Below are 25,266 nucleotides of genomic sequence, written 5' to 3'. Positions count from 1 at the left end.
ACGAGTACGTTCACTCATCTCTATCTCCTATACATTAGGACAAGTACTAAGGTTGCACTGTGTAGCCATGTCTGGGTCTCCTATATATTAGGGCAAGTACTAAGGTTGCACTGTGTAGCCATGTCTGGGTCTCCTATATACCCTGTTTCCCTCAAAATAAGACCTACTCTGAAAATAAGCCCCAACATGATTTTTAACCCCTTCCCTCCACAGGACGTAAGGGTACAACCTGGCAGCAGGGTACCTTCCACAACTGGACGTACCCTTACGTCCTGTGGTTAGAGCGAGATCATAAGAGATCTCATGCTATCCGGCAGTTGGAGCCGGCTATCACAGATAGCCAGTAACCCCTTCCCTGCAGCCATCTATGTAGATGACGGCATGGGAAGGGTTCACAGAGGGAGCGCACTTCCTCTGTGAGGTCATCGAGCTCTCGCGATGTAATCGCAGAGAGCCTGGCTGGTTGCCATGGTAACAGTACACCACCTACAGGCGTCCTGTATTACCACTGCAATAAGCCATAAGGCATTGCAGGAGATGTCTGGGCCCCTATATATTAGGAGAATAAAGTCTCTTGACCCGTTTGGCTCTCCAGCAATGAGTATATAAGTTAGAGGCATCGAATATACATGCAGCTCTCTCCACTGTAGTTTATAAGACTTATAAATGGCCAGGCGGTTACAATGGAGAGAGCCGCATGCGTTGTTCCTCCTCTGGAGTGCGGATTCCAATAGGTGGGAGTCCTGGAAGCGGAACTTACTTCGATTTATTACAGCATATACTGAAGATATACCATAAATGTCTCAGATGGGAACACTCTTGTGGCTCTTGGAAGCGGTTTAGTATGGCAATGTGGCCCTTAGAGCAGAAAAAGCTGTGCACCCCTGAACTAAAACTAAGGAACAACTAAAGGACTGTCCAGTGAAGTCTGATGCACTTAGGGCTAAGTGCCCACGGACGGATTTAGGCCACGTTCCCCGCGGCGGAATAGCGCAGCTATCAGGTTCTATTGAACCTAATAGCTCAATCCTCACATGCGGGATTCTGCAGCGAATTTACGGCATGTTCTATTTTACAGCGTTTTCCCGTGGCGGGAGGTCTCTATTAATATAGTATTAATGGAGACCGCGGAAAAATGCAGTAAAACGCGTGTGTTTTCGCGATCGTCAGCGGATACTTTACCGTTAATCCATATGAGATTCCCCAGCATAAAACTGCAGGTGTATCCCGCTCCATCCGTAGACACAAGCCCTTAGTGCACATGTGTCAAACACAAGGCCCAGGGGCAGAATCCAGCCCGCTGCCTCATTTTATGTGGCCCAAGGCGTGCTGACGCTGCTCACCACTGCAGCGATTACCAGCTGGGGTGCCGCAGCTCCCCGCTGGTAATCTCGCTGTTACCGCTGATCCCGGCGCACACTCTGACGTCAGTGTGCAGCCGGGATCCTCCTCCCCTGAGTCCCCTGCTCTTCAGTTCCGCAGGAGAGGACTCGGGGAGGAGGAAGTGTGTCGGGCTACACACTGACGTCAGTGTGCACCCGGGCTCAGCGCGAGCAGAGGGGGGTGCGTCGCTGACAGCAGGGAGGAGGTAAGTATATGGGTTGGGGTGGGGGGGGGGGGGGGAACATTACTGAGGGGGGTTCTTATTACTGAGGGGGGCTTATTATTACTTAGAGGGGGGGCTAATGTTGCTATGGGAGTATTACTACTGAGGGTGTTAATATTACTAATTGGGCCACTGTGGGGGTCGTTATTTTTACTGGGGCCACTATTAGAGCTTGTTCACACGGGTGTAATTGTATTTCGGTCGCACAAATACGCTGCGTACTTGCGCAATCGAAAATCGCTTATACCTGCATATTTGCGTACGCAAAAAGGAACGCAGATGGGCCCACTGAAATGGTGCGCAAATATGCAGTGAATACACAGGTTTCCTGCGCATTCACCACGTATTTGCGCGGCCCATTCACTTCAATGGCCTATCGGGGTGCGTAGTACGTAACAATATAGGTCAGACTGTGTGAGAATATACATCATGTGAATGAAATCAATGGCTTCTATTCACTGCATATTATGTACGCAAATACACTTGTGTGAACGGGCTCTTACTACACCGTCTTAGGCCCCCTGCACACGGGCGGGAATTCCGCGGCAGAATTTCCTCCCGTGGAAGCTGCCATAGGATTGCGTTAGAAAATGCAATCTTATGCAGATGGCCGCGATTTGTTTGCGTGAAATCTCGCAGAAAACAAATCGCAGCATACTTTATTTCTGTGCGGGGCTCGCAGCCGGCACATCAGAGCCGGAGCCGCGGGAGCAGGTGAGTGCCACACTGGTCATTGCAGGAGCTCGGGTCGGGTCCCGCTGCGAGAATTCTCGCAGGGGATCCGACCCGGCTATCTGCAGGCGGCCTAACAATCGGCCCTTTGAACGTCACCATAAGCCTGATGTGGCCTTCGGTGAAAATGAGTTTGACACCCCTGCCTTGGCGTCTCAAATTGTATGGAGCTGTAATACAGCTTCTGCAGACGTCTATGGCTCTGTACTCGTCCATGGAGCAAAGCCTCCACAATGAAGCCATATTATGGGATATTCTCCCCCAGAAGCGAACAGCTCTAACATACAGTTTAGTAGGGAGCAACAGGGGACTCCACATGCACCTGTGCAAACCCCCCACATGGCTCAGCTACCCCTATGTGCAGGAGGCCTGCACCCCCCTACATTGCCTTAATGGCCATCCTATTCCCCAGCCCGTTATCTCCAGGGGACCGGTCCCTATAATTAGATGGAGACTTGTATAGGACTTTATCAGCACGAAGCAGGAGCAGGACATGAGTCACTGCGGTCACCCAGGACAAAGAGGAGGCTCACATAATACAGAGTAACGCTGCAGCGCCTCCATGTAGAGAACATGGGATGTTCAATCAATACAATGCAAGAATTTAACAGCCACTTACTATAGATACAACGTAACGCTCTAGCTATACAAACATTATATATATGTTTGTGAACAGCTGGAGGGTTACGTTGTATCTATATAGGGAACAGCTGGAGTGGTACGTTGTATCTATAGAGGGTGGCAGGAGTGCTGTGTTGTGTGTATTATATATAAAAAATTACATACATGACGCAGCACTCCTGCCACTCACTATAGATACAACGTAACCCTCCAGCTGTTCCCTATATAGATACAACGTAACCCTCCAGCTGTTCCCTATATAGATACAACGTAACCCTCCAGCTGTTCCCTATATAGATACAACGTAACGCTCCAGCTGTTCCCTATATAGATACAACATAACGCTCCAGCTGTTCCCTATATAGATACAACATAACGCTCCAGCTGTTCCCCATATAGATACAACATAACGCTCCAGCTGTTCCCCATATAGATACAACGTAACCCTCCAGCTGTTCCCTATATAGATACAACATAACGCTCCAGCTGTTCCCTATATAGATACAACATAACGCTCCAGCTGTTCCCTATATAGATACAACATAACGCTCCAGCTGTTCCCTATATAGATACAACATAACGCTCCAGCTGTTCCCTATATAGATACAACGTAACCCTCCAGCTGTTCCCTATATAGATACAACGTACCGCTCCAGCTGTTCCCTATATAGATACAACGTACCGCTCCAGCTGTTCCCCATATAGATACAACGTAACCCTCCAGCTGTTCCCTATATAGATACAACGTAACGCTCCAGCTGTTCCCCATATAGATACAATGTAACCCTCCAGCTGTTCCCTATATAGATACAACGTAACCCTCCAGCTGTTCCCCATATAGATACAACGTAACCCTCCAGCTGTTCCCCATATAGATACAACGTAACCCTCCAGCTGTTCCCCATATAGATACAACGTAACCCTCCAGCTGTTCCCCATATAGATACAACGTAACCCTCCAGCTGTTCCCCATATAGATACAATGTAACCCTCCGGCTGTTCCCTATATAGATACAACGTACCGCTCCAGCTGTTCCCTATATAGATACAACGTACCACTCCAGCTGTTCCCTATATAGATACAACGTAACCCTCCAGCTGTTCCCTATATAGATACAACATAACGCTCCAGCTGTTCCCTATATAGATACAACGTACCGCCCCAGCTGTTCACCATATAGCTACAACGTAACCCTCCAGCTGTTCACCATATAGCTACAACGTAACCCTCCAGCCGTTCCCTATATAGATACAACGTAACCCTCCAGCCGTTCCCTATATAGATACAACGTAACCCTCCAGCCGTTCCCTATATAGATACAACGTAACCCTCCAGCCGTTCTCTATATAGATACAACGTAACCCTCCAGCTGTTCCCTATATAGATACAACGTAACGCTCCAGCTGTTCCCTATATAGATACAATGTAACCCTCCAGCTGTTCCCTATATAGATACAACGTAACGCTCCAGCTGTTCCCTATATAGATACAATGTAACCCTCCAGCTGTTCCCTATATAGATACAATGTAACCCTCCAGCTGTTCCCTATATAGATACAACGTAACCCTCCAGCTGTTCCCTATATAGATACAACGTAACGCTCCAGCTGTTCCCTATATAGATACAATGTAACCCTCCAGCTGTTCCCTATATAGATACAACGTAACGCTCCAGCTGTTCCCTATATAGATACAATGTAACCCTCCAGCTGTTCCCTATATAGATACAATGTAACCCTCCAGCTGTTCCCTATATAGATACAACGTAACCCTCCAGCTGTTCCCTATATAGATACAACGTAACGCTCCAGCTGTTCCCTATATAGATACAATGTTGGGCCTTGTTCACATCTCACTGAAGGTTTCGTTCATAGAGTTTGCTAAATTAGCAGAAAAAAAATTGCGCAGTTTGCAACGCTGTTTTTTTCTCTCCAGTAAAACGCCAGACACGGTAACAGAACCGCACCCCAGTTCAGTCAATGCGCTGTCATCGGGTTCCATTGGTTTCTGGGGTATGACAGAACCATCTCCTTGTTCTGCTCCTACAAGAGAGCAAAACCATGGAAACCGCCAGGTCTTATTCACACGGAGGAGTGCGATTTTAGTCAGTGTTAAACCAAACGTTTTCACTGTGAGCGCACGTGCGTTTCACATTAGTTTTGTTCAGTTCTTGCATTTTTTGCCGTGCGAGTCCCAGAGTGCAATCTGTCTTTTACGAACACAGGAAATAAAAGGAAGGTGGTCCAACTGATGCCATTTGAAACTCCCATTGAAGTCAATGCATGTATACCATGTGAGTGCATTTCGATTTTTCTTCTTAACGAACCCATTGGCTTCAATGGGTGGTTCAGGTTTGAGAATTGCAGAAGGAGACAACAGGATGTGTTTTTTTGCTTTTTTTTAACTTTGACCACTGATCTGTGAATAAAAGACTAAAATATCGCACATGTGTATACACACCTTGACCTTAATGGGTCATTGGGGAAAATGTATTAGGACTGGCATTTTAACCACTAGTCTTAAATAGGACTTCCCCCCTCCCCCCCCCCCCCCCTACCATGTGCCTAATATTTTAGGGAAATGTTTGTACCTTCATGCACCTACATGGAAATATACGCCAGGTCCGACCTAACGTATATTTCTGGTATAAGGCTGGCTGCACACGGGAGAGCGGGATTCAACATGCAGCAACCCACAGCGGAATCCAGCTGTGACCCTGGCTGGTGACCCCATGTGCCTACAAAAACAGAGAGAGAAAAATGGATTTCCCGCTCTGTCGCTAGGCGATGATGCAGGTACTCGCAACCCATCCGCAATGTTAATTGCGGATGGGCTGCAGGTCGGATGGTCTCCGCTGACTTCAATAGAAGCCGTCCGCACGGAGTCTGCAGCAAAATAGGGCACGCTGCAATTTTTTTCTCCACTCGCGGAAAATGCAATTGGTTTCCGCAAGTGTGAAGGAAAAACGCAAAAGCACATAACTTTCAATGCATGCGATTTGCTGCAAATCCTCCCGTGTCGTAACGCCAGAGCTGAGTATAAGTACAGAATGATGGAAATTTCCCAATAAATGTAGGACCAGAATCAGTAATATGGCGGACAGATCCCCCGCGCCGGAGTCACCGCTTGATTGGCGTCTCCTCATTTTCTTTGGTTGTTTCAGTATTCTCTTTCTCTCCTATGTGGAAGGCAGAGGTCGGGTGACAACTGCCAATGGCTGCCATTACCATGCTCACAGGAGTAGTCATGGTGGGAATAAACGGCAGCAAGCATAGCCCCACAGGCTATAATGGGTCCGTGTGTTGTCTGTGAGTGAACATGGACCAAAAATGCTAATGTGTCGAAGGTCTTTTCACATGGTCAAGAAAATTGTGCAAGATTTGTGCGCTGCGAGACGCACAAATATGATCCCCATTCTTTTGAATTGGGTCATACACATTGATGTCGTCAGTAAACACACAGTACGTCCCATCTTTGGACAAGCCCTCGCATCACCCATTGTTTTAAATGCGGCTGGCAGCAGCATCACACCACGTGCTAGGCGCACACGATGCGATGTCTTCCATTGAAAATGGCATTGCAATAAAAATGCCTCGCATCTGTGGGGAAATCGCATGTTGGCGAGCGTGATATTGATATCGCACTCACCCATGTGCAGTTAGGGCCCATTTACACACAAAGATGATAGCTCAAAAGATGGCTTTTGAGCAATCATTTTGCATAAACTACTAAATGGTACTAATGCCAATTAGTAGCTTATTAATGCGTGTGAGCCACAGGGAGCTATATTCAGAGAACAGCGGGTGGTCTGTTCTCTGAATACATTTCCTATGTTCTGCATCAGGGCTGACAGCTGAGACAATATTATCAGCACTCCCCACGGAGAACACAGCCTGAAGTCCCTGCTCTCAGCTCTTCTGCCGAACCATGGATTTTATGCCGAACATAAAATCCATTGTTCGGCAGAAAAGTGAAAGATGGGCACATTTACACGCAACGATTATTGCTCAAAAGATGGCTTTAGCCCGATACCTACTGCACTTTCTCCTTACACCTATTGTCCTGACTGTGTCAGTCTCCATTATGGTTTAGCATTTTATTCACAAAGCTGTTGGCTTAGGATAAACAGAACAGCAGGTCTCACAAGGACCAGACAGACCAAAGACAAAGATTTGGGGAAGGGAATAATGGCAGAAATTTACTTAAACCCGATATTTTCTGTGCCAGGCCTAGCAACATTTTCTTCAGAGCATCCCCTGAACCTCCATTCGCTGGTCCAAACCAGGCGTTCACTTCTGGGGTAAATTCTACATAAATTCCCCCCATTCCGCAACTTTTGGAAAAAGCGATGCTTGGACAAAATTTTGCGATTTTTGTATGACAGCATTCAGCGTTTTGCAAATGTCCCCAAATGCGAGTCTTATCAGAAAAGTTTTGTATTTATGAGCGTTCCCGTGAGTCCTCTTCCTAAACTGGTGACGAGGTACAAAACAGAAGAGAAGGTGTGACTACGGTCAGAATTGCATATATACTGCAGCAAATATTAAGGAGTTGTACCAAAATCTTATAGCTTTATGACTTCTGGGGGGGCCGACAAACTGGTCCCAAGAATGGGGGCCCCTCCGACGGTCTCCACATGAATGGAGCAGAGGACGCACATGTACATTGCTGCTCCATTCACTTCACTGACTGCGCCAGAGATTGCGGAGCGCTCATACTTAGCAATCTCTGTTGGCCATACTTCACCTAGAAGCGCTGTCCAGGGCTCCGCTGCAGGTTCTTCCCAGTCCCTGGCACTGGTCTTCTTCATCTCTTCTGGCTGGGGACTAAAAAGTCCCCACCTCCTGGAAGCGCTGGCTGTGATTGGCTGATGCTTAGCAAATCAGAGCCAGCGCTCAATGAATGGCTGTAGGATTACCTACTGTCAAAGTTGCATTGCACTGCAGGAAAATTGCATTTTCGTGCGATGCAACAGAGAGGAAGGCTCCATAGGGAAACATGGGCTACAAAACCCTTACGAGTCACGGGCATATCGCCGGACCTGCGAGGTTTTTGTGTTGGGTTTTTGCAGGCTACAAAACATCGCAGGTTATGTAGCCCATGTTTCCCTATGAAGCTTTTCTCTCTGGTGCATCGCATGAAAACGCAATTTTCGTGCAGTGCGATGCAACAGTAGGAAATCCTACTGTCAAAGCCATAACCTAAGCCCAAACTACAGAAAAAAAAAATTTTTTAAATACACATACATCACCTAAGAAGTGCTGTCAGCCATCCACGTCTTCCCGATCCCCGACACTTGCCTTCTTCTCTTCTGGCCGGGGATTAAAAAATCCCCGCCTCCTGAAAGCGCTGCCTCTGATTTGGCTAAGCTTCAGCCAATAACAGCCAGCGCTCAATGAAGCAATCACAGCCATTCATCGAGTGCTGGCTCTGATTGGCTAAGAGTCAGCCAATCACAGTTAGCACTTCCAGGAGGCAGGGATTTTTCTATCCCCAGCCAGAAGAGAAGAAGATCAGTGCCGGAGACCCAGGAAGAAGCTGCAGTGAAGCCACAGACAGCGCGTTTAGGTGATGTACGCTATTTTACATTTTTTTCCTCAGCTGCGGCTGATTTTCGGGGTAGGGCTTATATTTCAAACACCCCCCTGCTGAAAATTCTCGCACGTGGTGCTACAAAGTCGTGGTATCAGTGCGAAATGCGATAATCGCTGCGATTTTCTCGCGGCGATGCAGTGTTGACCGTGTGAACGAGGCCAAACAGCCGCAATTCTTTTTTTTTTTTTTTGTAGGCCATGTTTCCCTACGGAGGCTGCTACTTTCTCGCATCGCACAGCACAAACTTGTGATCTTCACGCTACGCAATGCGATTCTAACATTAGAAAGTCCTATTAACTTTATCACTACAAAAATCGCGAAATTTTATCTCGTGAGAAAATCGCAGGCAGCAGCGACAGAATGCTACATTTCTTCAAGGACAAAAGGATCACCGACGCTACAAAAATCGCATGTGCATAGAGTGATATCGCAGCTATTTTGTGGCAGCAATATCGCCCCTGCGGATACAGCCTAAGGCTTCTTTCACATGAGCGCATATCGGCCGATAAACGCTGTGATCTGATGCATTGGATTCCAACGCATCAGATCACATGGGTGCATTTCTAAGACGTAAAAACGCCTGGCCAAGCCAATATAGCGCCGCACGTTTTTACGTAGGGCCCAAAAGATAGTCCTGGAACTATCTTTTGGACCGGGAATACATCGGCCGCTGACACACGCTGACACACACACCACCGTGCAGGCTCACCTGTTGTTCCTCCCCGCCCGTTCTGTGCAATGGGAGGGGCGAGACGGGGGCGAAGCTAAACGCCCGCCTTTTCCCCGCCCCTTGTCCATAGCCATCAATGGAAGGAGGCAGGGCGAAACAGCACTTAGTTCCACCCCCATCCCACCCCTCTCACTGCACAGAACGAGCAGGGAGGAAAGACAGGTGAGCCTGCGATTGGGGGGGGGGGGGAAATGGGCGATGACCCGGTGAGCTCGGCACATTTGCGCCAGCCTCACCGGGTCATATGAACGGGTGCACAAACGTTTGATTTGTGCACCCGTTCACCAGATTTTCCTCCCCAATGTAGTGTATATCGGCCCGCCGTGAAAACGGCCGGCCGATATTCGCTCATGTGAAAGAGGCCCAAGGCCCAATGTCCACGTGTGGGTTTTATTCATAAAATCCGCACATGGCCCCCACTCGGGAGATCCATGCATCTTGCTGCCCATAGGAACACATTAGCATCCATAGGGCAGCTAAAAGCATGCGGATGGGATTTCTTCCAGGCATGCAGGTCATATGCATGGGAAGAAATCGCAGCATGCTCCATTTTTCTGCGGATCTGCCGCACAGACGGCTCCCATTGAAGCCTATGGAAGCCATCCGTATCCGCGGCACAGCCACAGCTGTTTTTGCACTGCGCCGCAAATACGCGGGAGAGCAGGAGATTTTTTTTTTCCCTTTTAAAGCTGTGCACGCTGCGGTGTTTTGAGCACATCCGTCGGCCAGAAAAAAGAAGATCCGGCCTGCATAGAGGAGAGCTCCGCTGCATCCGGAGAGGTAAGAAAAATGTGTTTTTTTCCCTCTCCATGGCCGTGGGCACGCACGGATTCCACCGCAGGATTCAGCACCGTGCGTGCAAGTAGATTTGAGGCCTGAGGCCGCATCCACATGGGTGATTTTAACCCCTTGAGTGGCACGCCCGGAAATTTTCCGGGACGAGCTCCACTGCTCATAGTGACATAGCCCGGAAGATTTCCGGGCTATGTATCACTATGGGAGCTGCAGAGCACAATGCCACAAGCTGTGACAGTGTGCTCTGCCTGCACAGTCCCACAAAGAACAAAGCAAGGGCTTTGAAAAACCAGCAGAAGATATTGCAGGCATATTGGCAATGTCCTGCTTTGTTTACAGGTTGCCATAGAGACCATCGGCTTACAAGCCGATGGTCTCTGTGGCAGGGAGAGCTGGTTGTTAGCTGTCAGAGGACAGCTAGGTACCAGCTCTTAAAGCAGAGATCAGAGAAAACCTCCGATCTCTGCTGTGTTAACCCTTTACATGCTGCAGTCTATGTGACTGCAGCATGTAAAGGGCTGTCACTGCAGCATGTAAAGGGCTGTCACCATCGGACCCCCAGAATGTGATCAGGGGGTCCTGATGGGTCCCTGTGGAAGTCCCCTAAAGGGACAAAAAAAAAAGTTAAAAAATTATTTAAAAAAAATTATAAAAACACTTGTCTCCCTTTACTTTGTAAAAAAATCAAAAATACAATCACACATGTGGTATCCGTGTGCGTCGTAATGACCCAGAGAAGGAAGTTAATACATTATTTAACCCCTTAATGACATGGCCCCTTTTTTTCTTTTTTCCCCCATTTCTTTTTTTCCTCCCTCCTGTTTAAAAAAATCACAACTTGTCCCGCAAAAAACAAGCCCTTATATGGCCGTGTCAATGGAAAAATGAAAAAGTTATGGCTCTTGAGACGCAACTGCAAAACTAGTTGAAATTCAATGATTAGACCATTTTAAAAAACCTGCCCTGGTGGGTCTGACAGGGTGGTAGGAAACCCGCCACTCAAGGGGTTAATGCATGATTTTGTAGCGATGCGACACTGCTACAAATTGCATGTATGTGAGGCCAATGCTTTTCTATGGGTTCTTCCACATGAGCGATGATTTGTAGGCTGCTACATTGCTTTATACAGCCGTGATTTGCTATGTTTTGTAGCCCATGTTTTCCTATGGAGACTCCTTAGTTATCGCATTGCACGAACTTGTGATTTTCATTCTATGCGATTCTAACATTAGAAAGTCCCATTAACTTTCTCGCTACAAAATAAAATTGCTCAAGAAATCTGCGTGTAGCAGCGATACAATGCTACATTTTTCCCCCAAGAAAAAAGCATCACTAACGCTCCAAAACAAAAAAAAAAGCAAATCACAGGTACATAGCAGCAATATTATGTATTTTCTTAGCAGCCTCTGGCCGAACAATGGAGCTAATTACAGAGCTCCTGGAGGCCCATTTGTACGCAAATGAAGCTGCTAAAGTACTAATGGGCATTAGCGCCCATTAGTACTTTATGCAAAGCAATCACTAATCTTCCAATCGTTTGAAAGATTAGCTTTGTGTGTAAATGGGCCTTTAAATGAAATGACTGACCACACCTGTGCCCTAATGTAGCAGTGCTGAAGTGTAAAGAATGGGAAATGACAGAGGAACTATGTGATAAGACAGGAGGTGGATTTCAGACTACCCAAAGGCCCATCTACACAGGATGAATGTCGAGCAAACGATGCCCGACACTCGTCCCTGTGTGTACTTGCTCCGATGTTGCTGAAAAGGAGCAAGTATCGCTGGCTCGCTCATAGAGCGGCGAGCAGCGGGCTGGGATGGCTGGAGGAGATTTCACTCCTCGCTCTCCCCCACCCCTCTCCATTCACTTAAAGGGGTTGTCTCACAAACCCAAGGGATGGGTTAAAATAAAAAAAAAAGTTTATTACTTACCCGAATCCCCGCGCTGCGGCGACTTTTTTCTTCCTTTACCAAGATGGCCGCCGGGATCTTCACCCACGATGCACCGCGGGTCTTCTCCCATGGTGCACCGTGGGCTCTGTGCGGTCCATTGCCGATTCCAGCCTCCTGACTGGCTGGAATCGGCACACGTGACGGGGCGGAGCTACGAGGACCATCTCTCTGGCACGAGCGGCCCCATTCACCAGGGAGAAGACCGGACTGCGCAAGCGCGTCTAAAAGCGCCAGAAGACAGCGAATTTAGATGGATCCATGGCGACGGGGACGCCAGCAACGGAGCAGGTAAGTGAATAACTTCTGTATGGCTCATAATTAATGCACGATGTATATTACAAAGTGCATTAAAGGGGTTGTCCCGCGAAAGCAAGTGGGTCTATACACTTCTGTATGGCCATATTAATGCACTTTGTAATGTACATCGTGCATTAATTATGAGCCATACAGAAGTTATTCACTTACCTGTTCCGTTGCTAGCGTCCTCGTTTCCATGGAGCCGTCTAATTTTCAGCGTCTAATCGCCAGATTAGACGCGCTTGCGCAGTCCGGGTCTTCTTCTTTTCTCAATGGGGCCGCTCGTGCCGGAGAGCGACTCCGTGTAGCTCCGCCCCGTCACGTGCCGATTCCAGCCAATCAGGAGGCTGGAATCAGCAATGGACCGCACAGAAGCCCTGCAGTCCACCGAGGGAGCAGATCCCGGCGGCCATCTTCAGCAGGTAAGTAAGAAGTCACCGGAGCGCGGGGATTCAGGTAAGCACTGTCCAGTGTTCTTGTTAAACCCCTGCATCGGGGTTGTCTCGCGCCGAACGGGGGGGCTGTTGAAAAAAAAAAAAAAAAAACCCGTTTCGGCGCGGGACAACCCCTTTAATATAGCCATACAGAAGTGCTGAACCCCACTTGATTTCACGAGACAACCCCTTTAACATAGCGGGCGCTCAGTACTGAACGGCTGCTATTTACACTCATAGTTAATAATTTAATGCATCTTAAAATCCTGAATGATGATCGTTCCGTGTAAATAGCAGCTGTTCAGGACTGAACGGCCGCTTTGTTAAGTGAATAGAGAGGGGCAGGGGAGAGCGAGGAGTGAAATCTCCTCCAGTCATCCCCGCTCCCCTGCTGAGTGAGCCAGTGATACTCGCTCCTGTGCAGCCAGATGGTAGCAAGTACACACAGGGACGAGTGTTGGGCATCGTTTGCCCGATATTCGTCCCGTGTAAATGGGCCTTTAGACACCAAAAGACAATGCAGCTGAGCCTCAGTCAATGGTGGAGCAAACACTGAGGATAAGGCCGGTTGCACATGACTTAGTGGAATTCCGCATGCGGGAACCCACAGCAGAGTCCGGCTGTGACCGCGCGTACCTGCTTTTTTATTTTTTTAAAATATTTGTATTTCCTGTGCCATCGATAACGCGGGTACCCTCGGCCCATCTGCAATGTTAATTGCGGACAGGCTGCAGGCCGAACGGCCCCCATGGACTTCAGCATAATAGAGCATGCCGTGATTTTTCCTCCGCTCATAGAATACGCAATTCATTTCCACGAGTGTGAAGGAAAAAACGGAAGTACATACCTTTCAATGCGTCCGATTTGCTGTGGATTCTCCGTGCGGACGCCGACCGCAGATTCCGCAATAGGAATCCAGTCATGTGAAGCCGGCCTAGCGGAATGAGTCACACATACCAGCGGAGAGGTATGAAGCAGCCGACAATCTACTACCTGCCGGCGACTCGCAGTATCCTGGCCAATCAGAGGAGACTATTCGCTCATTCACACCAGCAGTTTGCCTCTCTTCAGGTTTTCCGTCTCGCTGTTCCGTTTTTTTTCTACTGATTTCAGAGGGTTTTAAACAACCGACAGCAACAGGAAAGCTTTGTTTGCGTCCGTTCCATTAGGGTTCCGGTCTTTTTAATGGCATAGCTCTGCGGACTGCGCCATTTCTTCTATTTAGAGATGGAAACCAAATAGAACGGAAGCAAACAGAAAGCGTTCCTTTTCCTTACAGCATTTAAAACCCCTCTGAGATCAATGGGGGTAAAAAGGGAAACAGTGTGAAAGAGACCCAAGATACCGATTAGTGCGCCGGACCCCGACCCCATTGTGCTGACCCCTCTATATTCCATCACTGTCAAACTTTCTATTCAACTTACTTCAAAGAGAAACCCCCCAAAGCACAGGCCAGCCCCCCACCCAGCGCCATTGTGTGAGCAGGCCACTACTCCCACCAGACTGCGCCCCTCCAGCCGCGGACCCCGCTTTATCACACCCAACAATGGGGGGCGACTGAAGTTAAATAGCCGCATTAACGATCCCGCTCGGCTCATTCCCGTAAGATCACAACAAAGGGAAGATTTTGGACGCAGCTCGGTTAATTCAGAGGTAAAGAAAAGGAGGGGGTCCCCGGATTAACCTCTGAGCTGCTGGAACCTTCTGATCGTTCACAACACAAAGGGGACAATCGCAGCAGCAGAGGGCAGAATAAAAGCAAGTGCAGGGGCGGTCCTTTAATACGGAATTACTGGAACCTGACAGGTGCTGGATTACCAGGCATTCCGGATTATCAGAGAGAAGCCAGAAGCTCAGTACACCGAACTCGCCGGATTACAGGCGGTCCGGGGATCATTCAGATAGCATCGCAAACATCAGATTCAATGGAGAAAATCTGCAACTGAGGAATCCGCTCCGCGCACGAGACTGCGACAAATCTACAGCGCCAAATAATTCCAATGGAGAGTCTGCGTCCCCCACGGATCCCCGGAGGAAGGTTCTAGCCGCAATAGGTTGATTTTTAGCATCACAAGTTTCTGGATTATCAGGCGGTTCTGCACAAAGGGCAGACTAATGACGCCTAGAGCACTGGTCTGCAACTTGTTGTGGAACTACAACTCCCAGCATGCCCTGCCAGCCACAGGTTGCAGCCCGCTCTCCCAGCACATGCCTCTCTGTTCCTCAGTTATATGAAACACCTGGTGATAACCCAGCGCCGGCGCACGGTCCCATCTCAGAAGTATTCACACCCCTCCGCCAGGTCTGGAGAACACCAGATAGCACCGGAGGTCTCGGAAATCCCACCAACTCACACGGGCAGGAGAGCTAAGGATTTATTGGGGGGTTAACTATAAATAGTTAACCCTTTCCTGCCAGGACCTACTGCTATGCTGTTATGGCTCCTCCTGGCAGTGGCTGGTCCTCTGATTGAGGGGGCTGTAGTCATATATAGAGGGAGCCCACCCTGAGCGCCCGCACCCTCGGTACCTGAGTGATCAGCCAGGACCTCCTCTTCTCATCCTCCCCGTTTACCTGCACAAGGGATAGACTCTGCTGTGAGGGGTATAAAAGGTGCGGGGGGGAACCGGGGTGCCAGAAACCCTCCTACATCTCCACTCCAGGGACCTCTGCCCGCCCCAAACCCATCGGGAAATCCCAACTCAATCCTGCAACTGGCACAGAGCTCCGACTGACATCCTCCTGGACAGAACATGGACCCCGCTGGCTGAGGAGGGGGTGACCCGGGGGCACAGGCAGAGGAGGAAAAGGGGGACTCAGGGGCACAGGCTGAGGAGTACGAGGGGCAAATCTGGGGGCACAGATGGAGAAGATGGGGGACCCGGGGGCACAGGCTGAGGAGGAGAAGGGGGACCTGGGGACACAGGCTGAAGAGGAGTAAGAGGGGCAAATCTGCGGGCACAGATGGAGAAGATGGGGGACCCAGGCTGCAATGTACGAGGGGCAAACCTGGGGGAACAGGCGGAGGAAAGGATGGGGGACCCAGGGGCACAGGCTGAGGAGGACAAGGGGCAAACCTGGGGGCACATGCTGAGGAAAAAGATGGGGGACCCAGGGGCACGGGCTGAAGAAAAGATGGGATGCACGGGCTGAGGGGGGAGAAGGGGTACTCAGGGGCACAGGTTAAGACGTACAATGGGCAAACCTGGGGGCACCGATGGAGGAAAAGATGGGGGACCCAGGGGCACAGGCTGCGACATATGAGCGGCAAACCTGGGGGCACAGGCTGAGGAAGGGCAGTTTGTTGGAGACACAGGGGCACAGGCTGAAGAAAAAAGGTGGCAAACCTAGGGGCACAGGCTGAGGAAGGGAGGTTGGGTGGAGATGCAGGGGCACAGGCTGGGGAGGAGAGGGGGGGCACGGGGCAGCAGGTGGCATTGCTCTACCCTCTCGGAGCTCCTGGTTTTCACTCACCTTGTACAAGGAGCTTGCACTCCATCTCTCTCACAAGTTGTGCGTCCTGCTCTAGCCCCGCCCCGCTGCGGGCTGCCCGCGGGTGTATTCCCCGCCCGGTTGCCCTGGTGACAGCTTTGAGGTGGCCGTGCAGCAGGTGAGGCGCCGGTGACATGTAGCGTCCTGCCCGCTCTTCCTGCTCTTCGGCTGAGGCGTTGTGAATATATAGCACCCCCTCCCCTCCGGTCCTCCGGGCATCAGTAGCGCCCGGTCTGAGCGCCGCTCCGGGGCAGGTGAGGGTCAGCGCTGCGGCAGCGACACCTGCTGGGGAACAGTGCAAGTGCAGGGGCAAACATCGGGATTGTCTGCGCTGATACACTGCACCGGCCGCAGCTCTGACAAGCATCAGCCTCTGGACGGAAGCAAGAATGTGCTAATTCACTGACAGCATGCAGAGATCTGGAGACTGATGGGAAATCTAAACAAAGTAGTTATAAATGAGGCTTCTGTGCAGCAGAAATACTGATTCTTACTGCGATGCTGAAGTTGGTTTTACAAAAATCACGGACAGCGAACATTTTTTATGTACAAATTGAAAAAAGCAGAATACGTCATAAGGATTAGGTCGTATTCACACGGCTGAGAGCGGGATACACCAGAGATCCTCCGGCATCGCCAGGGCGCTACATATCTGCGCTTGCATGCAAAATGTGATTTTCACGCAAGTGCGATGCAATTTAAAAAAACAACATACAATTTTTGCGCACGTGAAAAATGCCTGAGCAACAATGGGTTGCATTTTTCTTGCAAAACACATCGTAAACGCAGGCAAAGTCACAGGTTTGCAAGTGCGATATCCAGACTCATATCACACCCGCCCCTGTCAATATGGCCCTGGAGGCAATATATCTGTATTAGGACTCCCGTACACGAAGCGAATCTCCGCCGCCAACGCAGGCAGAGATATGCTGATTAGCAAGCGCTGATAAGTCCAGGTGACGGCTGGCGATCATGAGGTCTGCCTACGGACATTTGCCGCAGAGAGACGTGTTGTATCCGTGGGTCCTACGGCGGCGTTCACACTTTTCCTGCTGCACTTGTAACTAAAAATATCATGAAATAAAAAGGCATAAGTTTGGGGGAGGGGGAGGGGGTTGCTGCAGGTAAAAAAAACAAAAAACAGCAAAAAACGCCAAGTGTGAACACAGCCTTACTCACTGTCGGACCCGAGGATTCAGTCACTGCGTATTACACACCGCGTACGCAGTATTAATCTCCCATGTTGCCGCTCACACAAGCCGCGCAAAATACACACACGAAAAAAATGCAGCACGATCCCTCTTGGCGCGTAATATGTGTGCATACACGCCACGATAGTATGTATTTCACGCGCACGGTCCATGGCTAATTACGGCCGTGTTAGTTTGGCAAAATAGCGCAATTTACTCTGCAGTGCGGGCTCCTATTGAAATCAATGGCATTCAGCTACCTTCTGTAGTCGGAGGCCAATCAGAGTCAGGTTGGCTCACGCCCGCAGCCTGTAGCACTCCGTTATCAGGAAATAATAATAATGGAGGAGGTCGTTATCTGTCACTCAGCACACTGACGATACCAGTGAGGAGAGCGGGGTCCGTGCTCTAAACCTGGGTACTTCCATAAGGGGCATCACTGTGCTGGCGCTACCTGCCCAGCAGTGGAACATACTATAAAGGCTGAGCATTCAGATGCCATGTGGCCCCCAGAAGGACGGGGCCCAACTCAGGTGGTTCCATTCTCTTCTGAAGGTCCTGTACAGGGAGATATCGGGCGGTAGAGGCAGGTGGCAAGGGTTGTACTGGGATGGACTGGCACCAGAAACAGAGGGCCCAGCTTGTTTGCTGGCAGCCACTGCGGTTGTCAGAACCCCTTTATAACACGGATGACCGGTAATCTGTATAACGTATCGTCTGACTGGTGATTATAGAGCGGATCAAAAGTCCTGATGGAATAAACCGTCAATTATTTATTGCCAGCGCCGTATATATGGAGAGCGGCGGCATAACCCACAACATAAATATTAGCAGCATTCGCAATGCGGAAGGGGAACGGCTGACAACAGAGACAATTGTCAGCTCTGATGTCATCATTGTATGATGAAGGATCCAACCCTCCAGCAGTAATTACCTCAGAGATTGTTGTGGAAAATACTGGAATGTGATAATGAGGGTGACGTACAGTATGTGACATATATGGGGTCACTGCCCCGCCCAGCACTCAGGAGATTGTTACCATATACCAAGAGGATGATCATATACAGGGGGGGTGGTGATCATATACAGAAGGATGATCATATACAGGGAGGTGATTATATACAGTAGGTGCTATATAGAGGAGGATGATCATATACACAGGGTGATAATATACAGGGGGGGGTGATCATATACAAGGGGTGATATATACAGAAGGATGATCATATACACGGGGTGATAATATACAGAGGGGGTGATCATATACACGGGGTGATAATATACAGGAAGAGTATGATAATATAGAGGGAGATTATCATATACAGGGGTTGATATATACAAGAGAATGACCATACAGAGGGGGTGATATATACAGGAGGATGATCATATACAGGAGGATGATCATATACACAGGGTGATAATATACAGGAAGAGTATGATAATATACAGGGAGATGATCATATACAGGGAATTATAGTATACAGGGGTGATATATACATGAGGATGATCATATATGGGAGTTGATATATACAGGAGGATGATCATATACACAGGGTGATAATATACACGAGGTGGATGATAATATACACGGGGTGATCATATACAAGAGATGAGTGATAATATACTCTAATCCGACCCTGTGCCAGTGACCCAGCACACCTGTCCGGAATCTTCTTAATCTGTACTGTGGATGGTCCGGCTGGAGCGCCATTGGATATGCGCAGTAAAGATTTTGCCGCGCCGTCGCTGGGAGATTACGCGGATCCCGCGAGCTTTCCACAATGATGATTGCGGAAGCGCCGCTGGTCGGAAGGCTTCCAGTGACTTTAATGAGCATGCTGCAATTTTTCCTTAGCAAGCGGAAAATTGTAATTGATTTCCATTCGTGGGCAGGAAAAAAAAAATCATTTATCCATTGCATGCTATGGGTGGTATTTGTTGTGGAATCCGTAGGTGGACGCCCGCTCTGGATTCCGCAATGCAAATCTGCCCGTGTGCAGTCGTCCTTAACCTGCTAGAAATGCAAGCTTGTGTCTATCGAAGGAAACGTCTTCAGGAAAGAATCGCTACATTGAAACTCATTAAGGAAGATGAGGATTTCCATGACGGAGCAGAAATGACTCTTCAGAATGTTGAAGGAAAAGACATGTCCAGCGTACCTGCAGAAGCAGAGGAATCGAAGCATGTGACCCAAAGAAGCAGGAGGGTCAGGAGTCGGCCAGCACCCATACTGCTCAGGAACCGGTACCAGGCTCTCATGGAGAGGAACAACAAAGAGGTACAGCAAGAAATGACTTTGCCCACAAAGAACTGTGTAGTAAGCGCACAATGACAGAATACGCTCCTGTGAGCCCGGCCTAAGGAGATGGATTAAGATTCTAGAGGTCAACAACTGGGTACATCGACGGTGCCATCAGCAAAGATTAGGATTTCTAGACCATGGAGTGAATTTCCTATGTGATGAAATCCTTGTCAGAGCTGAGTTGCTCTCTTCAAAGACAGGTAAGCATATATTTGTCAGGCGCCTTGTAAGAATACAAGGAGAGAACAACAGAAAGAACACCATTGTAGGCATTTACTATAGGCCGCCTGGACAAGCAGAAGATATGGATGAACTCTTTCTACATCAGATGGCCAAGCTCTCAAAAAAGTACAGCATAGTGATCATGGGAGATTATACCGATCCAGACATTTGTTAGGAATCTCTCTCAGGTAAAAGTAATGGATCCAACAATTTCTTATCCACTCTTACTGTAAACTTTATCTTCCAAAAGGTAGAAGACAAAACAAGGGGATCTGCTATCTTGGACCTAATCCTTACCAACATGGAGAAAATGGTTGAGGAAGTAAGGTTGGTGTCGCGTCTTACAGGTGTAGTAGCAGAGCCAGTCACTGGAGAGTAGTCAGAATAGCTGAAAGTCGTTATCGGGAAGTCACGGTATGCAGTACAAATGGGATGAGACGGAAGCATAGTCAATGGAAGCCAAAGGGCAGCAGCAGGATGCATCGGTATGCAGTACAAATGGATGAGATGGAAGTCTAGTCAATGGAAGCTAAAGGTCAGCAGCAGTAGGTATTGGTATGCTTGTAGAGGAACTGAAGGAAGAGGAGCTTGATCAAGGTGGTGGAACACAATAATCACGCACTGAAGGAGTGCCAGGGCTGCATATATCTATATTCCACAACACTTTTGCTCTATTCACAACCTGATTGGTCCTTTGGGTTGGCTGCTTCACAGTGATTGGTTGTTTGGGGTGGCTGATTCACAGTGATTGGTTGTTTGGGGTGGCTGCTTCACAGTGATTGGTTGTTTGGGTTGAATCAAGCAGAAGTGTTGTGGAATATACTGTGTTTCCCCGAAAGTAAGACAGTATCTTACTTTCTTTTTATCCCCAAAAGCCCCACTATGTCTTACTTTCGGGGTATGTCTTATATTGGACCTATACCACGAAAGCAATTGGGTCTATACACTTCTGTATGGCCATATTAATGCACTTTGTAATGTACATTGTGCATTAATTATGAGCCATACAGAAGTTATAAGAAGTTTTTCACTTACCTGCTCCGTTGCTAGCGTCCTCGTTTCCATGGAGCCGGCGCAGTCCGGGTCTTCTGCTTTCTTCAATGGAGCCGCTCGTGCTGGATGCCGACTCCGTGTAGCTCCGCCCCGTCACGTGCAGATTCCAGCCAATCAGGAGGCTGGAATCGGCAATGGACCGAGAGAGAAGATCCCGGCGGCCATCTTCAGCAGGTGAGTATGAAGATGCCGGACCGCCGGGATTCGGGTAAGTGACAAGTGCAGGGGACGGCGCGTTGACGTATGGAGAGGGGGGCGGCGCGGAAGTGGGCAGGAGGCGGCGCGCAGCTACGGTAGATGAGAGGGAGGCGGCAATACCCCCCGTGTTTCCCCCGAAAGTAAGACATATGTCTTACTTTCGGGGTACGGCTTATATTAGCCGACCCCCCTGAAACCCCCGATACGTCTTACAATCGGGGGTGTCTTACTATCGGGGAAACACGGTAAATATATGCACCAGGGCTAGGCTTATATAGAAAGTGCAATCAGTAACAGGGGTGGGGTCAGAACCAGGAGGAGAAATACAGAACAAGGCTAGGTTTCAGCAAGGGAACTGTCCAAGTCCTGATAGCCTAGCGGAGAGAGCTGCCGGCTGGAACATAAGATATTGTGGGTTTGAGCCCTGACGGGTGGCTGGTGTCGTGGTGTGCGATGCAGGGAAAAACAGTCACTCTGCCACTATGCTGGTCACGGGTTGACACATGTGCTGTGGGGATTGCTGGCTTCTATCAGTACCTGCATGCTAGTCTTCTCTTTCAAAGTCCTCCATTTGAGAGAGGGTTTGGGGTGTGGTTCCTTCTCTGTGCTACATATTAACAGGTGAGGAGGGCTTTTTATTCCTATCCCTCCCCTACTCCATTGCTGTTTATTCAGTAGGTAGTAGTGGTTGGAGCTGGTTGGATCCCCTGTTCTGGGTGAAAGCCGACTACTGACAGGAAAGTGCTGGTTTATTTCTCTCACTGTGCTGGTGTTTTGTACAGTTGCAGATAGTGGGCCCGTCCTTTCCAGGATGCTAACTCCACTTTGAGGCAGGCATTCTCCATCTTCCTAAGCAGTTAGCGCTAGTTTCTTCCATCTCCTATAGCCTGGCGTGGTGTAAGCTTTCCCAGCATATACTGTGGGTTTACCACCTGGTGTCTGTGCTGAAGAGCGATGTTCTACTGCCCAGCAGAAATGACAGCTGGGACCTTAGGAGGCAGCAATTATGTTATCCTTGAATTTTGGACAACAATAGGAGGAAGATCTGAGAGGATTCAGACTTCAAGGTTGGATTTACGAAAGGTAAACTTTAACAGCCTCAAATAGTGGGTAGGAAGGATCCAAAGGATGGATGTTCTTAAGGACAGAAATGTCCAAGAAGGATCGTAAATTTTGCAAAATGCAATTCTCAAAGTACAATCATTAACGATCCCTGCAAAAAGAAAGAATGGGAAGCAGTCAAAGAGATTGCATGGATGAACACAGATCTTGCACAGATGCTAAAAAGGAAGACAAATATGTTTAGCAAATGGGAAGAGGGGGCAAAATCTAAAGAAGAATATAATGCCATCTACAGAAACTGTAGGGCAAATGTCGGAATAGCTAAAGCTAATAATGAAGTCATGTTACCATGCAGGGCGGCGCGGGGTCCCACGGTCAGCGCGCGCCGTCCCAGCCTCGGCTCCGGCATCCTGGAGCTGTTACCCTGGAGTGCGGCGTGGGGTCCCGCGGTCAGCGCGCGCTGCCCTGGCTTCAGCTCTGGCGTCCTGGAGCTCTGACGTCAGGGCTTCCCTGGCGACGGGGTGCGGCCGGTGTGCAGCGGCGTGGGCGTGTCCGCCAGTAGGGGGCCGGCCGCACTCCTCTCTCTCTTTTGTACCGTGAGTGGGGGAGTTGGCTCCTCCCACTCCCCGCCCCTGGGCGGAGTTTTGTAGTCATAAGGCTGGCAGTGTCCTGAGCTCACTGACAGTTATTGGTTCTGTCAGCTGCTAGTCAGTCCTGTCTGCAGTTGTCTCAGTCAGTTCTCTAGTTTGCCTGTCAGCCTCCTTTCCAGCTTTGCCTGAAGCTTAGTATTTTCTGTTTGGTCACTCCATCTGCCTTTTCTTGTCGGTACTCTGCCCCCCGTTAGTTAGGTCCATCGTGTGCAGTCGCCAGGTCCCTAGCCAGGGTAGGGACCGCCATCCAGTTGTCCGCCTGGGGTTAGCCAGGTCGAGGCAAGTAGGCAGGGACAGTGGGGTGCGGTAAGTTCAGGGCACCCCACCTGGCGCTCGGGGGGGGGGGGGGGGCAGAGTGCCGTAACAAGTGAGGCTTGCAAGAGAGGCCAAAACCAATAAAAAAAGGATTTTGGGGGTATCTCAAAAGCAGAAGAAAAGTTAAAGATGCTATTGGATGCTAACAGGATGAAAATGGTAAATTGAATAAGAATGATGTTGAGAAGGTTGAACTTTTAAATTCCTATTTTTTTATCTGTTTTCTCTCAGAAAGTAAATGTAACATCAACAGGGTGACCCCGCTTGTCTTCTGCATACAGCTATTCCCCCTCTCCGAGTGCCCAGCTGTTATACAGCCCAGCGCTCAGAGCGGAGGATGCTGGACAATGCTGGACCGCTCTGTTCTTCATACTCAACCTGGTGTTGGGAGCGGGATACAGCTGAAACAAAAGTATCAGCTGTATCCTGCTGTGAATCACTGATAAGACTCATCGTTGTCTTTCAGCATGCTGAAAGACAATGATGAGTGATGGGAGAACGAAAGCTGTACGATGTAAGTGCAGTTACACACAATGATTATGGCTCAAAAGATGGCTTTTGAGCGAATTTTGAGCGATAATCATTGTCTAAATAGGCCTTAGGAAACAAGTCATGCCAGATGAATCTAATCTCCTCCTATGACAGAGTCACTGACTGCGTTGATCAGGAAAATGCGGTTGATATAGTATATCTTGACTTTAGTAAAGCATATGACAAAGTATCTCATAGTATCTTTCATTGACTCCAATCAGCGCGTATCACGCAGCCGTGCAACACACGTGTGCTAAGCGGTGAAAACATGGTGGTGAACATGAGCCCTTAGTGATCCTGCACTGAGCGGGGGGTCGGAGCCGATTACCCTGGAGTTCCCCTCCAACTCTACCATTCTATGATCAATGTGTACTTATTTTTTGTGCCTGTTTTTCTGACATAAATACCCACATTTCTAAGACTGGCCGAGCCATTTATACATTTATTCATACTTTCTGGTACAAATCAGATGTAAATATGTCAAACTTAGAATATGCTGTAATTCCGGTGCAAATAACGCCTTAGGCCCCCTGTCCACGGCAGTGATTTTGCCGGCGGATGCCGGCCGACGCTTCCCATAGCATTGGTATGGAAAGTGCCGCCACCTGTCCATGAGCGGAGACTCATTGCGATTCTCCGCTCGCAGCGGGCAATTCTATTAGATAGGGCTGATCGTCAGAGATTCGGTGGCGGCTCCTGCTCCCGGGCGGTGGCTCTCGTGGCGGAGCTTCGCCGTGGGATACCACATCGTCCGTGGACAGCCGGCCTTAGTGTGTCCTTCCATTCTTACCTTCTTTATCTATTTAATATAAATATAGCCCCAGAACCAACCATAAATATGGCACCAGAATCAAGCTCAAAAAATTTATATAGCACCAGAAGCAAGCTTATAACATAAACACAGCAAGAGAACCAACATCAGTACATGAATATGTCACCAGAATCAAGCTCATGAAATGAATATAGCACCAAAACCAATCTCATAACAAAAACAGCAGCAGATCTAAAATCATAAAATAAACACAGCACCAGAACCAGGCTCATAAAATAAATATAGCACCAAAACTAGGAACTATATTGTTTTTCTGTATGGCCAGATTCAGATAATCATCCTAGCCCAATTGCTGGTTAATAGTTATCATGTAATGTACCGATAATACTCAGTTTCCTCCAGTGATCAGAGGTAGAAAAGTAGACAAAAAAATGAAATAGGGGTGGAGCTACCTGAATGAGTAAGTGATTTGGATAAATATAGGTAGAGGAACTTACAGAAGATGTAATTCTTCTCTCTCGTTAAGATGGTGGGTTGTGGAAAAGACCTACCCTGTTTCCCCCAAAATAAGACCTACTTTGAAAATAAACCATACCCGAAAATAAGCCCTAGCTGCATTACATGAAGAAAAGGAATACTTACCTAGCAGGCTTGGTCCAGGTCCTCCTGCTGCTGCCTGGAGGTCCGCCGTGTGTCCTGCAGTCCTCGTTTACCAACC

General features: G+C 48.8%; 1 protein-coding gene across 4 annotated transcripts in view; it reads right to left on the bottom strand.

The window, feature by feature from the left end:
- The window catches only part of MYLK (myosin light chain kinase), a 202,622-nt gene extending 186,246 nt beyond the window's left edge, over nucleotides 1-16,376 (bottom strand). For 2 of the 4 annotated variants that reach the window (XM_066575314.1, XM_066575316.1), the window contains exon 1: nucleotides 16,239-16,376. The gene's annotated coding sequence lies outside the window, so the exon portion shown is untranslated. Of the gene's footprint in view, nucleotides 1-15,293; nucleotides 15,323-16,238 lie in introns of those variants that run through there. The other 2 variants (XM_066575317.1, XM_066575315.1) reach the window with 2 other exon arrangements.
- Nucleotides 16,377-25,266: the final 8,890 nt, after the last annotated feature.

Source organism: Eleutherodactylus coqui, chromosome 8 (genome assembly GCF_035609145.1).
Source record: "Eleutherodactylus coqui strain aEleCoq1 chromosome 8, aEleCoq1.hap1, whole genome shotgun sequence".
NCBI classification, from domain to species: Eukaryota; Metazoa; Chordata; class Amphibia; order Anura; family Eleutherodactylidae; genus Eleutherodactylus; species Eleutherodactylus coqui.
The sequence above is the reverse complement of the archived record's forward strand: the minus strand, read 5'-3'. Positions and strand labels throughout refer to the sequence as shown.